Source organism: Danio rerio, chromosome 4 (genome assembly GCF_049306965.1).
Source record: "Danio rerio strain Tuebingen ecotype United States chromosome 4, GRCz12tu, whole genome shotgun sequence".
NCBI classification, from domain to species: Eukaryota; Metazoa; Chordata; class Actinopteri; order Cypriniformes; family Danionidae; genus Danio; species Danio rerio.
The window spans coordinates 64,945,247-64,956,390 of record NC_133179.1 but is presented as its reverse complement, the minus strand read 5'-3'; the positions used below and the strand labels follow the sequence as shown (position 1 = coordinate 64,956,390).

At 40.1% G+C, this 11,144-nt stretch overlaps 2 protein-coding genes across 4 annotated transcripts in view; one reads left to right on the top strand and one right to left on the bottom strand.

Annotated features, from left to right (window-relative positions):
- LOC137487288 (uncharacterized) overlaps positions 1 to 11,144 on the bottom strand; it is a 371,338-nt gene that overhangs the window by 107,066 nt on the left and 253,128 nt on the right. The gene's annotated exons all lie outside the window — the stretch shown is intronic.
- znf1069 (zinc finger protein 1069) overlaps positions 1 to 11,144 on the top strand; it is a 616,019-nt gene that overhangs the window by 410,705 nt on the left and 194,170 nt on the right. The gene's annotated exons all lie outside the window — the stretch shown is intronic.

Below are 11,144 nucleotides of genomic sequence, written 5' to 3'. Positions count from 1 at the left end.
ATCAATATTCTATGGAATAACACTTTTCAGACACACCAAAAACAAAAAAAAAAAAAAAAAAAAAGTGTTACTCAGACCAACTGTACTTTCCTTTAAAAAAAAAAACATTTATTTGAAAAGTAGTAATCAAACAATGTAATAGAATAAAGTTGAATAGAACCAAAGTTAAAAGGTTAAAATAGAATAATTTTTTAAGGGACAATTCCCCCAAAATAAACAATTGACTCACTTTTATGCATTTACTTACACTGAAGTGGTTACAAACCTTTATGACTAACTTTATTCTAAAGATATTTTGGAGGGAAAAAAAGCAAAAATCTGAGCAACACTACACATCCATAGTACATAGGAAAATACTATGGAAGTAAATGGTTACAGGTTTCCAGCTTTCTTGAAAGTATATTTTTTGCTCAACAGAAGAATGTATGAAACACAAAGGGTGAGTAAATGACAGAACTTTCAGTTTTGAGTGAACCATCCCTTTAACTCAAGCCCATAACTAACAAATCTGGAGAAACAGAATGTTTGGTCACTTAATTTCCCCCCTTAGTCATATTACAGTAGTGGTCTGATAAATGTATGAAATTAATGTTATCTTAAAAACTGATTACAATCCAAAAAGTGAGTTTAACTGCTGAAAAAAATCCAGAATTTTTGTAAGTACAGCATGTTTCTTTTTACCCTGTCAATATATTCAATCATTACCTGACACAGGATGGATAGCTGGTGAAAAAGTTCTAAAAAGATAAAAGTAGAAACAATCATGTCGCATAAAAAGCACATTTATTCTAGGGAAATTACTATTGTATTTTAATGTCAATTACATAAATTCTATATGCAATATTAAGTAAACATGTATAAAAACCTTTACATTTAGATTGTGTAACATTTTTTTATATTCATTTCACGACATTCACAGTGCACTGACAATGCTTTCCATACACAATTTTAGATTTTAATTCACAGCACAAAAATTCTTGCAATAAAATGTATAATTTATACATTTACATATCATTTGTTCGTTTATTTTACCTGCTGAAAGAAAACACTGTTCTTGAATGTTTCAAACAAAGCTAAACTAAGTGCACAGGACAAGAGCATTTACAACAAATAAACTAATGATGTAAATATAATCTCGATTGCTTTTTTAGCGCTGTCGAACAAGTTCTTAAACACCTATAATCGGTCATTGTGTTCCCACACTCAACAGAAAGGGCTGCGGTTCTTCTCGACAGCGGTTACTGCGGCTCGAGTTTTTCATCGGAGTGACGGTGATACGGACAAACGGCCACGGTTATAGTCTTAAATGCGCGGATATCACAGCTGATTCATGATAACAACCACAAGACTCGCTGTAATAGCCGAGAGGACACGTTACCTTAAGCAAGCAGGTCAAATGTCTAACACACACACACACACACACACACACACAAACCGTCTCGCTCTCAGCTTCAGTACAGCCGCGGGAATGCAGACCTTTAGCTCACAGCTTCCATTTCATCTCCATATCAGTGAGATACGGGCTCGTGGGTTCTGTTGTAACGGTCGACTGCTGATTAAGTACGTTGACGATAGTTAGTAGGATGTTTTAATGGGCCGCCCTCACCACAGTAACGTTATTTATCGAAATAATCGCAGCTTTTCCGACTTGAATCGTACCTGTTCTAATCGCGACTTCAGTTTAAAATTTATTAGAGTATAAAGTGACTGTACGTCATAAAGCAGCCTGCATGAAGTTAAGATCTAACCGTTAGTACAACGGCTTCAGCGTGAATTATTATGGACACCTGAAATCCCACTAAAGGGCATGAATGGCTACTTTTACATCCACTACAAGCAACAACAATTTATACTTTTTAATATACATGTTTTAGTTGAACGTTAAACAGCAATTATACGAGCAAACACTAAAACAACCTACTCACCGCAGAAAGTTCTGGAACCTAAAGACGGCTCGTCATCGTTGGCCAATAGAAGGCAAGGCAGAGCCAATCAACCTGCAGAATTAAGATTTTCTCCATTTATGGAGAGGACCACACCCGTTTTCAAGTGTGACTTTTGTAGTGCCTAAATAAAAAAGTGTGCATTATATATATATATATATATATATATATATATATATATATATATATATATATATATATATATATATATATATTTTTTTTTTTATTTATTTATAAAACACAGGTAAATTAATTGTAATAATAACTCAGAGACATTGTTTACCATCTTCCATTTTGAATCTAGCCATCTTTATGTATTACAGTAAATAAAAATGTCTGAATTCAAATAATTGTTCTCAGTTTGTGAGTGTGTGTGTGTGTGTGTGTGTGTGTGTGTGTGTGTGTGTGTGTGTGTGTGTGTGTGTGTGTGTGTGTGTGTGCGCGCGCGCGCGCGCGCTTTGCAGCCCGCAGGTTAATGATGACGTAACTATCATTTCACCCCAAACAGCGGCACCTTACTGAATATTAATTAATATTAATGGTTATTACACCTGCTAAATAAAAATCAGATGATTCACTACATTAATAAGTCTGACATAACTTGATCAGAAATCTAAAAAGAGGAGAAAGAGTAGGGTAAAAAAAAAGAGTAGACACCAATAGCAGCAGATAACAGTGCAATACTTATTCTTTGTTCCCATCCAAGCAGTTCAATAGCGCCATCGTGGTCTGGTGATTAGCGCGTTTGGTTTCAAAGCCAGCGACCCGAGTTCAAACCTTACCAGAAAGAAATCATTTTTTCATTTTTAGTGTAAAGACATTTAATATTGTTTGGGTTACTTATTACAACCATTACAAAGGACTGGATATCTATAAAGAATTAATGTTCTCATATTTATATATAAAAAATGTGAAGTTGTAAGGCACCTGTGTCCTTGAAAAACGTGTTAGTGTCATTTGAAACTGAATTGTAAATAATGTTATTTTTTACATAGTCAGTCGTCGACTGATGTGGGTCGTTCTAAGGCTTGAAACTCCAGGGCTAAAAAGGAGTCCCACTCCAGTCCTGTGTGTGTGTGTGTGTGTGTGTGTGTGTGTGTGTGTGAGTGAGTAACAGTTGGTGTTTCCTGAAAACAAGTCTGAGCAGACAAAAAACTGCTATCTTTATATTTGATTAATGAATAAATGTCAGAGACAATCACAAATCAGTGATTTACTGCATTGCTAGGTGGTTGCTAGGGTGTTTTAGTGGTTGCTAGGCACTGCTAATGTGTTCTGCTAGGTAGTTGGTAATTCCTTGCTAGGGTGTCCTAAGTGGTTGCTAGGTGGTTGCTAAGGTGTTGCTAGGTGGTTGCTAGGGTGTTCTGAGTGGTTGCTAGGTGGTTGCTAAGGTGTTGCTAGGCGGTTGCTAAGGTGTCCTAAGTGGTTGCTAGGTGGTTGCTAGGGTATTCTAAGTGGTTGCTAAGGCGTTGCTAGGCGGTTGCTAGGGTGTTCTGAGTGGTTGCTAGGTGGTTGCTAAGGTGTCCTAGGTGGTTGCTATGTGGTTGCTAAGGTGTTGCTAGGCGGTTGCTAGGGTGTCGTGAGTGGTTGCTAAGGTGTTGCTAGGCGGTTGCTAGGGTGTCCTGAGTGGTTGCTAGGTGCTTGCTAAGGTGTTACTAGGTGGTTGCTAGGGTGTCCTGAGTGGTTGCTAGGTGGTAGCTAAGGTGTTGCTAGGTGGTTGCTAGGGTGTTCTGAGTGGTTGCTAGGTGGTTGCTAGGGTGTTCTGAGTGGTTGCTAGGTGGTTGCTAAGGTGTTGCTAGGCGGTTGCTAAGGTGTCCTGAGTGGTTGCTAAGGTGTTGCTAGGTGGTTGCTAGGGTATTCTGAGTGGTTGCTAAGGCGTTGCTAGGCGGTTGCTAGGGTGTCCTGAGTGGTCGCTAGGCCCTTACTAAGGCGTTACTAGGCGGTTGCTAGGTGGTTGCTAGGCGGTTGCTAGGGTAATTTGGGTGGTTGCTAGGCAGTTGCTAGGGTACCCTGGGTGGTTACTAGGCAAGCCTCACATACATGCCTGATGAAATATTTATACTTAGTAAGCATTTCTAGCAAGTTACAGTACATGGCTAGTCAATATTAGCATGTAGCTAGTCACTGCTAGCATGTGTAGCATATAGGAAGTTCCGTTTGCTAGCATGAGTCAAACGAGCCAATCCCCAAGTCTCTACGATGTTCCGATGCCGAGATATAGCTGTTGATGAACGGTTGCTAGGGTACTCTGTTTTGTTGCTATGGGCGAGGTTACAGAGTGAACTTGAATGTGGTTGGCTGTCCAAGTCAAATGAGCCAACCCCCAAGTCAATAGGACACTGCTAAGCAAAGATATGCATGTAGAGCAGTTATAATGGCAGTCTATGGGACCAGTTTGGGGGCGTGGCTTGTGAGATTCATTATCATATTGAAATGCTCATTGGTTGTCTGAGTCAGATGAGCCATCCCCCAAGTCAATAGGACACTGCTAAGCAAAGATATGCATGTAGAGCAGTTATAATGGCAGTCTATGGGACCAGTTTGGGGGCGTGGCTTGTGAGATTCATTATCATATTGAGATACTGATTGGTTGTCTGAGTCAGATGAGCCATCCCCCAAGCCAATAGGACACTGCTAAGCAAAGATATGCATGTAGAGCAGTTATAATGGCAGTCTATGGGACCAGTTTGGGGGCGTGGCTTGTGAGATTCATTATCATATTGAGATGCTGATTGGTTGTCTGAGTCAGATGAGCCATCCCCCAAGCCAATAGGACACTGCTAAGCAAAGATATGCATGTAGGGCAGTTATAATGGCAGTCTATGGGACCAGTTTGGGGGCGTGGCTTGTGAGATTCATTATCATATTGCGATGCTGATTGGTTGTCTGAGTCAGATGAGCCCACCCCCATGTCTCTATGACACTCCTATGTAATGTTATAGATGTGTGACCTTTATAATGGAAGTCAATGGGATCTGCATTGGGACATCCCACCCCATGTTAAGTCAATGGGGCACTTATTAAGGGTCTTTAAGTGGTTTGGGGGGGCGTGGCTTGTGAGCTTCAAAATCATAATGAGATGCTGATTGGTTGCCTGAGTCAAATGAGCCCACCCCCAAGTCAGTATGACACTGCTATGTACTGTGATTGACATATGACATTTATAATGGGAGTCAATGTAATGAATGGGAGTCAATGGGGCCAATGTAAGTCAATGGGACCACTTTGGGACGTCCTAGCCCCCCAGGGGTACAACTTATACCCCCCTGCGTGGTATGTTCTCACTTAGGCTGCAACCCCCTACAGCTGTTGCGAATCCCATATTTCTACGAAATTCACACTCGGCGCTGTGATTCGTCAAAGTTCGGCTCAATGTTAAGTCTATGGGATTTTGGGGGGGGTTTTTTGGCCCCTGCGGGGCCAAAAAACCCCCCACCCCTTATAAAAGTCATAGCACACCATTCCCGATAAGACCGCACGATTTGAGCCCACTTTCAAGGGTCTGGGACGAAAGCTGCGGGACGAGTTACGCGCCGAAAAACGTACGGAAGAAGAAGAATAATAATTATAATAAGTATGGAGAATAACAATAGTGGACTTTGCCTAAGGCAAACCCCACTAATAAGTATGGAGAATAACAATAGTGGACTTTGCCTAAGGCAAACCCCACTAATAAACCACAATAGTAAGAATGGACTTTGCCTATGGCAAACCCCATTAATAATAAACCACAATAGTAAGAATGGACTTTGCCTATGGCAAACCCCATTAATAATAAACCACAATAGTAAGAATGGACTTTGCCTAAGGCAAACCCCATTAATAATAAACCACAATAGTAAGAATGGACTTTGCCTATGGCAAACCCCATTAACTAGAATTGTACATTTCCTAAAGGAAATGTGAGTGGGGTTTGCGTGGCAAATCGATGGGGTACAATGTATTTGTTTTGGTTGCTAGGGTGTTCTGAATGGTTGCTAAGGTGTTCTGAGTGGTTGCTAGATGGTTGCTAAGGTGTCCTAAGTGGTTGCTAAGGCGTTGCTAGGCGGTTGCTATGGTGTCCTGAGTGGTTGCTAGGTGGTTGCTAAGGTGTTGCTAGGCGGTTGCTAGGGTGTTCTGAGTGGTTGCTAGGTGGTTGCTAAGGTGTTGCTAGGCGGTTGCTAAGGTGTCCTAAGTGGTTGCTAAGGTGTTGCTAGGTGGTTGCTAGGGTATTCTAAGTGGTTGCTAAGGCGTTGCTAGGCGGTTGGTAGGGTGTCCTGAGTGGTTGCTAGGTGGTTGCTAAGGTGTTGCTAGGCGGTTGCTAAGGTGTCCTAAGTGGTTGCTAGGTGGTTGCTAAGGTGTTGCTAGGTGGTTGCTAGGGTATTCTAAGTGGTTGCTAGGCGGTTGCTAGGGTGTCCTGAGTGGTTGCTAGGTGGTTGCTAAGGTGTTGCTAGGTGGTTGCTAGGGTGTCCTGAGTGGTTGCTAGGCGGTTGCTAAGGTGTTGCTAGGTGGTTGCTAGGGTGTTCTGAGTGGTTGCTAGGCGGTTGCTAGGCGGTTGCTAGGGTGTTCTGAGTGGTTGCTAGGTGGTTGCTAAGGTGTTGCTAGGCGGTTGCTAAGGTGTCCTAAGTGGTTGCTAGGTGGTTGCTAAGGTGTTGCTAGGTGGTTGCTAGGGTATTCTGAGTGGTTGCTAAGGCGTTGCTAGGCGGTTGCTAGGGTGTCCTGAGTGGTCGCTAGGCCCTTACTAAGGCGTTACTAGGCGGTTGCTAGGTGGTTGCTAGGCGGTTGCTAGGGTAATTTGGGTGGTTGCTAGGCAGTTGCTAGGGTACCCTGGGTGGTTACTAGGCAAGCCTCACATACATGCCTGATGAAATATTTATACTTAGTGAGCATTTCTAGCAAGTTACAGTACATGGCTAGTCAATATTAGCATGTAGCTAGTCACTGCTAGCATGTGTAGCATATAGGAAGTTCCGTTTGCTAGCATGAGTCAAACGAGCCAATCCCCAAGTCTCTACGATGTTCCGATGCCGAGATATAGCTGTTGATGAACGGTTGCTAGGGTACTCTGTTTTGTTGCTATGGGCGAGGTTACAGAGTGAACTTGAATGTGGTTGGCTGTCCAAGTCAAATGAGCCAACCCCCAAGTCAATAGGACACTGCTAAGCAAAGATATGCATGTAGAGCAGTTATAATGGCAGTCTATGGGACCAGTTTGGGGGCGTGGCTTGTGAGATTCATTATCATATTGAAAAGCTCATTGGTTGTCTGAGTCAGATGAGCCATCCCCCAAGTCAATAGGACACTGCTAAGCAAAGATATGCATGTAGACCAGTTACAATGGCAGTCTATGGGACCAGATTGGGGGCGTGGCTTGTGAGCTTCATTATCATATTGAAAAGCTCATTGGTTGCCTGAGTCAGATGAGCCATCCCACAAGTCAATAGGACACTGCTAAGCAAAGATATGCATCCAGCCCTATTATAATAGAAGTCAATAGGACCAGTTTGGGGGCGTGGCTTGTGAGCTTCATTATCATATAATGATGCTGATTGGTTGCTTGAGTCAAATGAGCCCACCCCCATGTCTCTATGACACTCCTATGTAATGTTATTGATGTGTGACATTTATAATGGAAGTCAATGGGATGTGCAATGGGACGTCCCACCCCATGTTAAGTCAATGGGGCAGTTATTAAGGGTCTTTAAATGGTTTGGGGGGGGGCGTGGCTTGTGAGCTTCAAAATCATATTGAGATGCTGATTGGTTGCCTCAGTCAAGTAAGCCAACCCCCAAGTCTGTATGACACTGCTATGTACTGTGATTGACATGTGAGTCAAGAAATGAATGGGAGTCAATGGGCCATGTAAAGTCAATGGGGACCCCTTTGGGACGTCCTAGCACCCCAGGGGTACAACTTATACCCCTTTTTGGGGTATGTTCTAATACAGGCTGCAACCCCCTACAGATGTTGCGAATCCCATATTTCTACGAATTTCACACTTGGCGCTATAACGCTTTAAAGGTCGTCCCATTTCGCGGCGCGTTTAGTGCTCTTCTAGAAAAATGAATGGGAGTCAATGGGGCCCATGTTAGTCAATGGGAGAACTTTGGGACGTCCTAGAGCCCCAGGGGTGCAACTTATACCCCCCTGCGAGGTATGTTCTCACTTAGGCTGCAACCCCCTACAGATGCTGTGAATCCCATATTTCTATGAAATTCACACTCGGCGCTGTGATTCGTCAAAGTTCGGCTCAATGTTAAGTCTATGGGATTTTTGGGGGGGTTTTTTGGCCCCTGCGGGGCCAAAAAACCCCGGACCCCTTATAAAAGTCATAGCACACCATTCCCGATAAGACCGCACGATTTGACCCCACTTTCAAGGGTCTGGGGCGAAAGCTGCGGGACAAGTTACGCGCCGAACTTTTGGCAGAATTAAGAATAATAAACCACAATAGTAAGAATGGACTTTGCCTATGGCAAACCCCATTAATAATAAGTTTAAATAGGATAACAGTAGGTTGGCTTTGACAAGCCAGCCTAATAAGTTTAGAAAGGATAACAGTAGTCTGGCTTTGACAAGCCAGCCTAATAAGTTTAAATAGCATAACAGTAGGTTGGCTTTGACAAGCCAGCCTAATGAGCAGATTAACACTAGTACTCCATTTCTTATATATAGTGATGTTTACTTCGAATAGAATGACATTATGCTATTTAATGAATTAAACCTTCATTAAAACACTTATTACACACTTTACTGTTGCTTTATTCAAACTTTAACAAATGTTGTTAATTATTTTCTTTGTTTTATTTATTTTATTGTCTGCTTACAGCAACGCTGTAGCACTTATTTGCACAAGACAAGAATTTCCTCTTGGGAACAAATAAAGTTTATCCTATCTTATTCAAACAATAGACCTTACTGTGAGTAAAATAATACTTCTTTGTATAAACGGTTAAAATAATATTGTCAACAGCAGGTACATTTAGCATTAAACGAACAACCTGAAATTTTAATCAGTCGGTTTACATCTGTGTAAAAGCTTTAAAACAAACCTTTCTCCAGTTGAATCACAGTGTGGGAGCGGCGCAGCCTTATGACATCACACCACCATGCCACAATAAAAGTCTTTTTTTTCCCCCATTTATTCTTTATCATGACTTATTGATACATTTCTCCCTCGTTTTCCACTTTACACTTTATCTGCTTTCTGTTTTGTACTTGTAAGACCATCATTACTTATGTTAATTGAATAAACCCATTTACCCCCACTAGATCTTTGCCTTCAGGTAGGTTGGAAAGAGGTTGCATTTTCTTTAAACGATTGCATTTCTTCATCCATAGCTTTAACCCATTTACTTGCATTCACTGATGTTACCACCTCTTTGTATGTTTGAATGGGGAAACATCAAATTCTACAAAATTGCCTGCCAGGTTCCAACCTATATATGTAATAGGTTGAAACTTATTTATAACCAAATAAACAAACAAAAAAACTAAACAGTTGTAAAGAAGCTTTTTAAAATGACTGAAGAACTTAATACAACGTTGAACAGTGCAACGTTGTTTAGATTTTACAATTTATAAGTGAGCATTTAGATATTATTTGAGTGTAAATTCAGAATGTGCAACTTACCTTTTCAGTCTTCAATGAAGAAGTGGGATGAGAAAAGGCAAGGTTTTTCTTTGTATGTTGTTGTTAGTAATAATCCCAATGTAGGAATCTACAATCGTAGTTTGTCCTCCAAAGTTGTTTTCTTATAGCAAAATAAGCCAATGAAGATTCTTTTAGGAACCCAGAATATATAGATGCAACCCTGCTGAGCTACTGGATCTGGAATGTGATTGGATAAGACTCAATTGGCCTCCATTAATGCTGGTATAAAGATGCAAATGAGCAATGGGGAGCAGTGAAGACTCAAGACACATACAGTGGGGGATGGGAAGTTCAGCAGCTTTACAAACCAGTTTTACAGAGAAATAATGATGTATTGGGAAAATAAGTTGACTTTAGCCATCTTCATTTGTTTAGCTGCTATTGTTTTATAGTACTATTGATGAAAGCTTTTTTTTTATTTTGGCTGCTGCATTTTGTAGTTAATGTTGATACACTTATGATATGTAACACATTTCAATTAATTTTTTCCCAAGCCTGGTTAAAAGGTAATGCAAGAGTTGTGTGTTGTTTTTGCAGAAGCTTCTCAGAGTTTCTTGGCTGAAGTATTTGTTTAAAGATGCAAATGAGCATTGAAGACTCAATTCATACCGATTTCTCAATACACACAACTACATTCACTTATATAATAGTTATAGAAGATTTATACTATTAAACTGTGATATATTATCATTCGTTGAAAGAAACAATTTCTAAATTTCACAGTGAAGTTTTATTCATGTTATGATATATTGACATGAGCTAATTATTAGCAATGTTTTAGTTATGTATTTATCACTGAACTTGTTCTCTATGTGAGTTTAGAGGCCTTTATTTCTCTTAAAGCACATGCTGCTCATTACTGACTTTTGTAATAGTCAACACACTCTTAACAGATCAATTATTTCTTTACAAAAATGTCTATAGATTTTAACTATTAAAATGTAACTTGTTTCTGTGCCAATTCTTTTTCTTTTTTTGCCTCTTATTTACCTGGTATGTATTAAAGATGTTTTCCCCTCTATTTATCACTTGTGTTTGTGCAAACAAATATGCATAGACATTCACAAAAGCATATATAAGATACCCTGTGACAAAACCTTTTCCTTTTAACACAGTAAAGCTATCACATACTGTGATGCATCTAAATATTTATAATCAGAAAATAATTACATCTCAAGTTAAATTATTGTATAGGCAGTTTATACAGAATAATTCAATGACAAGAGTTCACTTTCATATCTACAAAATGCAGAACTTTTAATGTGATAAACCTGCTTCATCTACACCAACTACAGCATTTCTCAGACTTCTGTTTCAATGTAATTACAGTGGTGAACATCACATAAAACAACAACTGCACTTACTCCTGTAACGTGTTTGCAACAATGAATTTTAAATATCTGTGTCACATATTCATTTAAATAAATGCTCATCATTGTGTGCAATCATCTTTAGTAATAGCTGCCTGACCATTAACTGAATAGGACCGTTTTACATATAAGAAACCCGTTAACATGTATAGCTGTTCATGCCAATACCAACTTGAAAGACTATTACATGAACATATT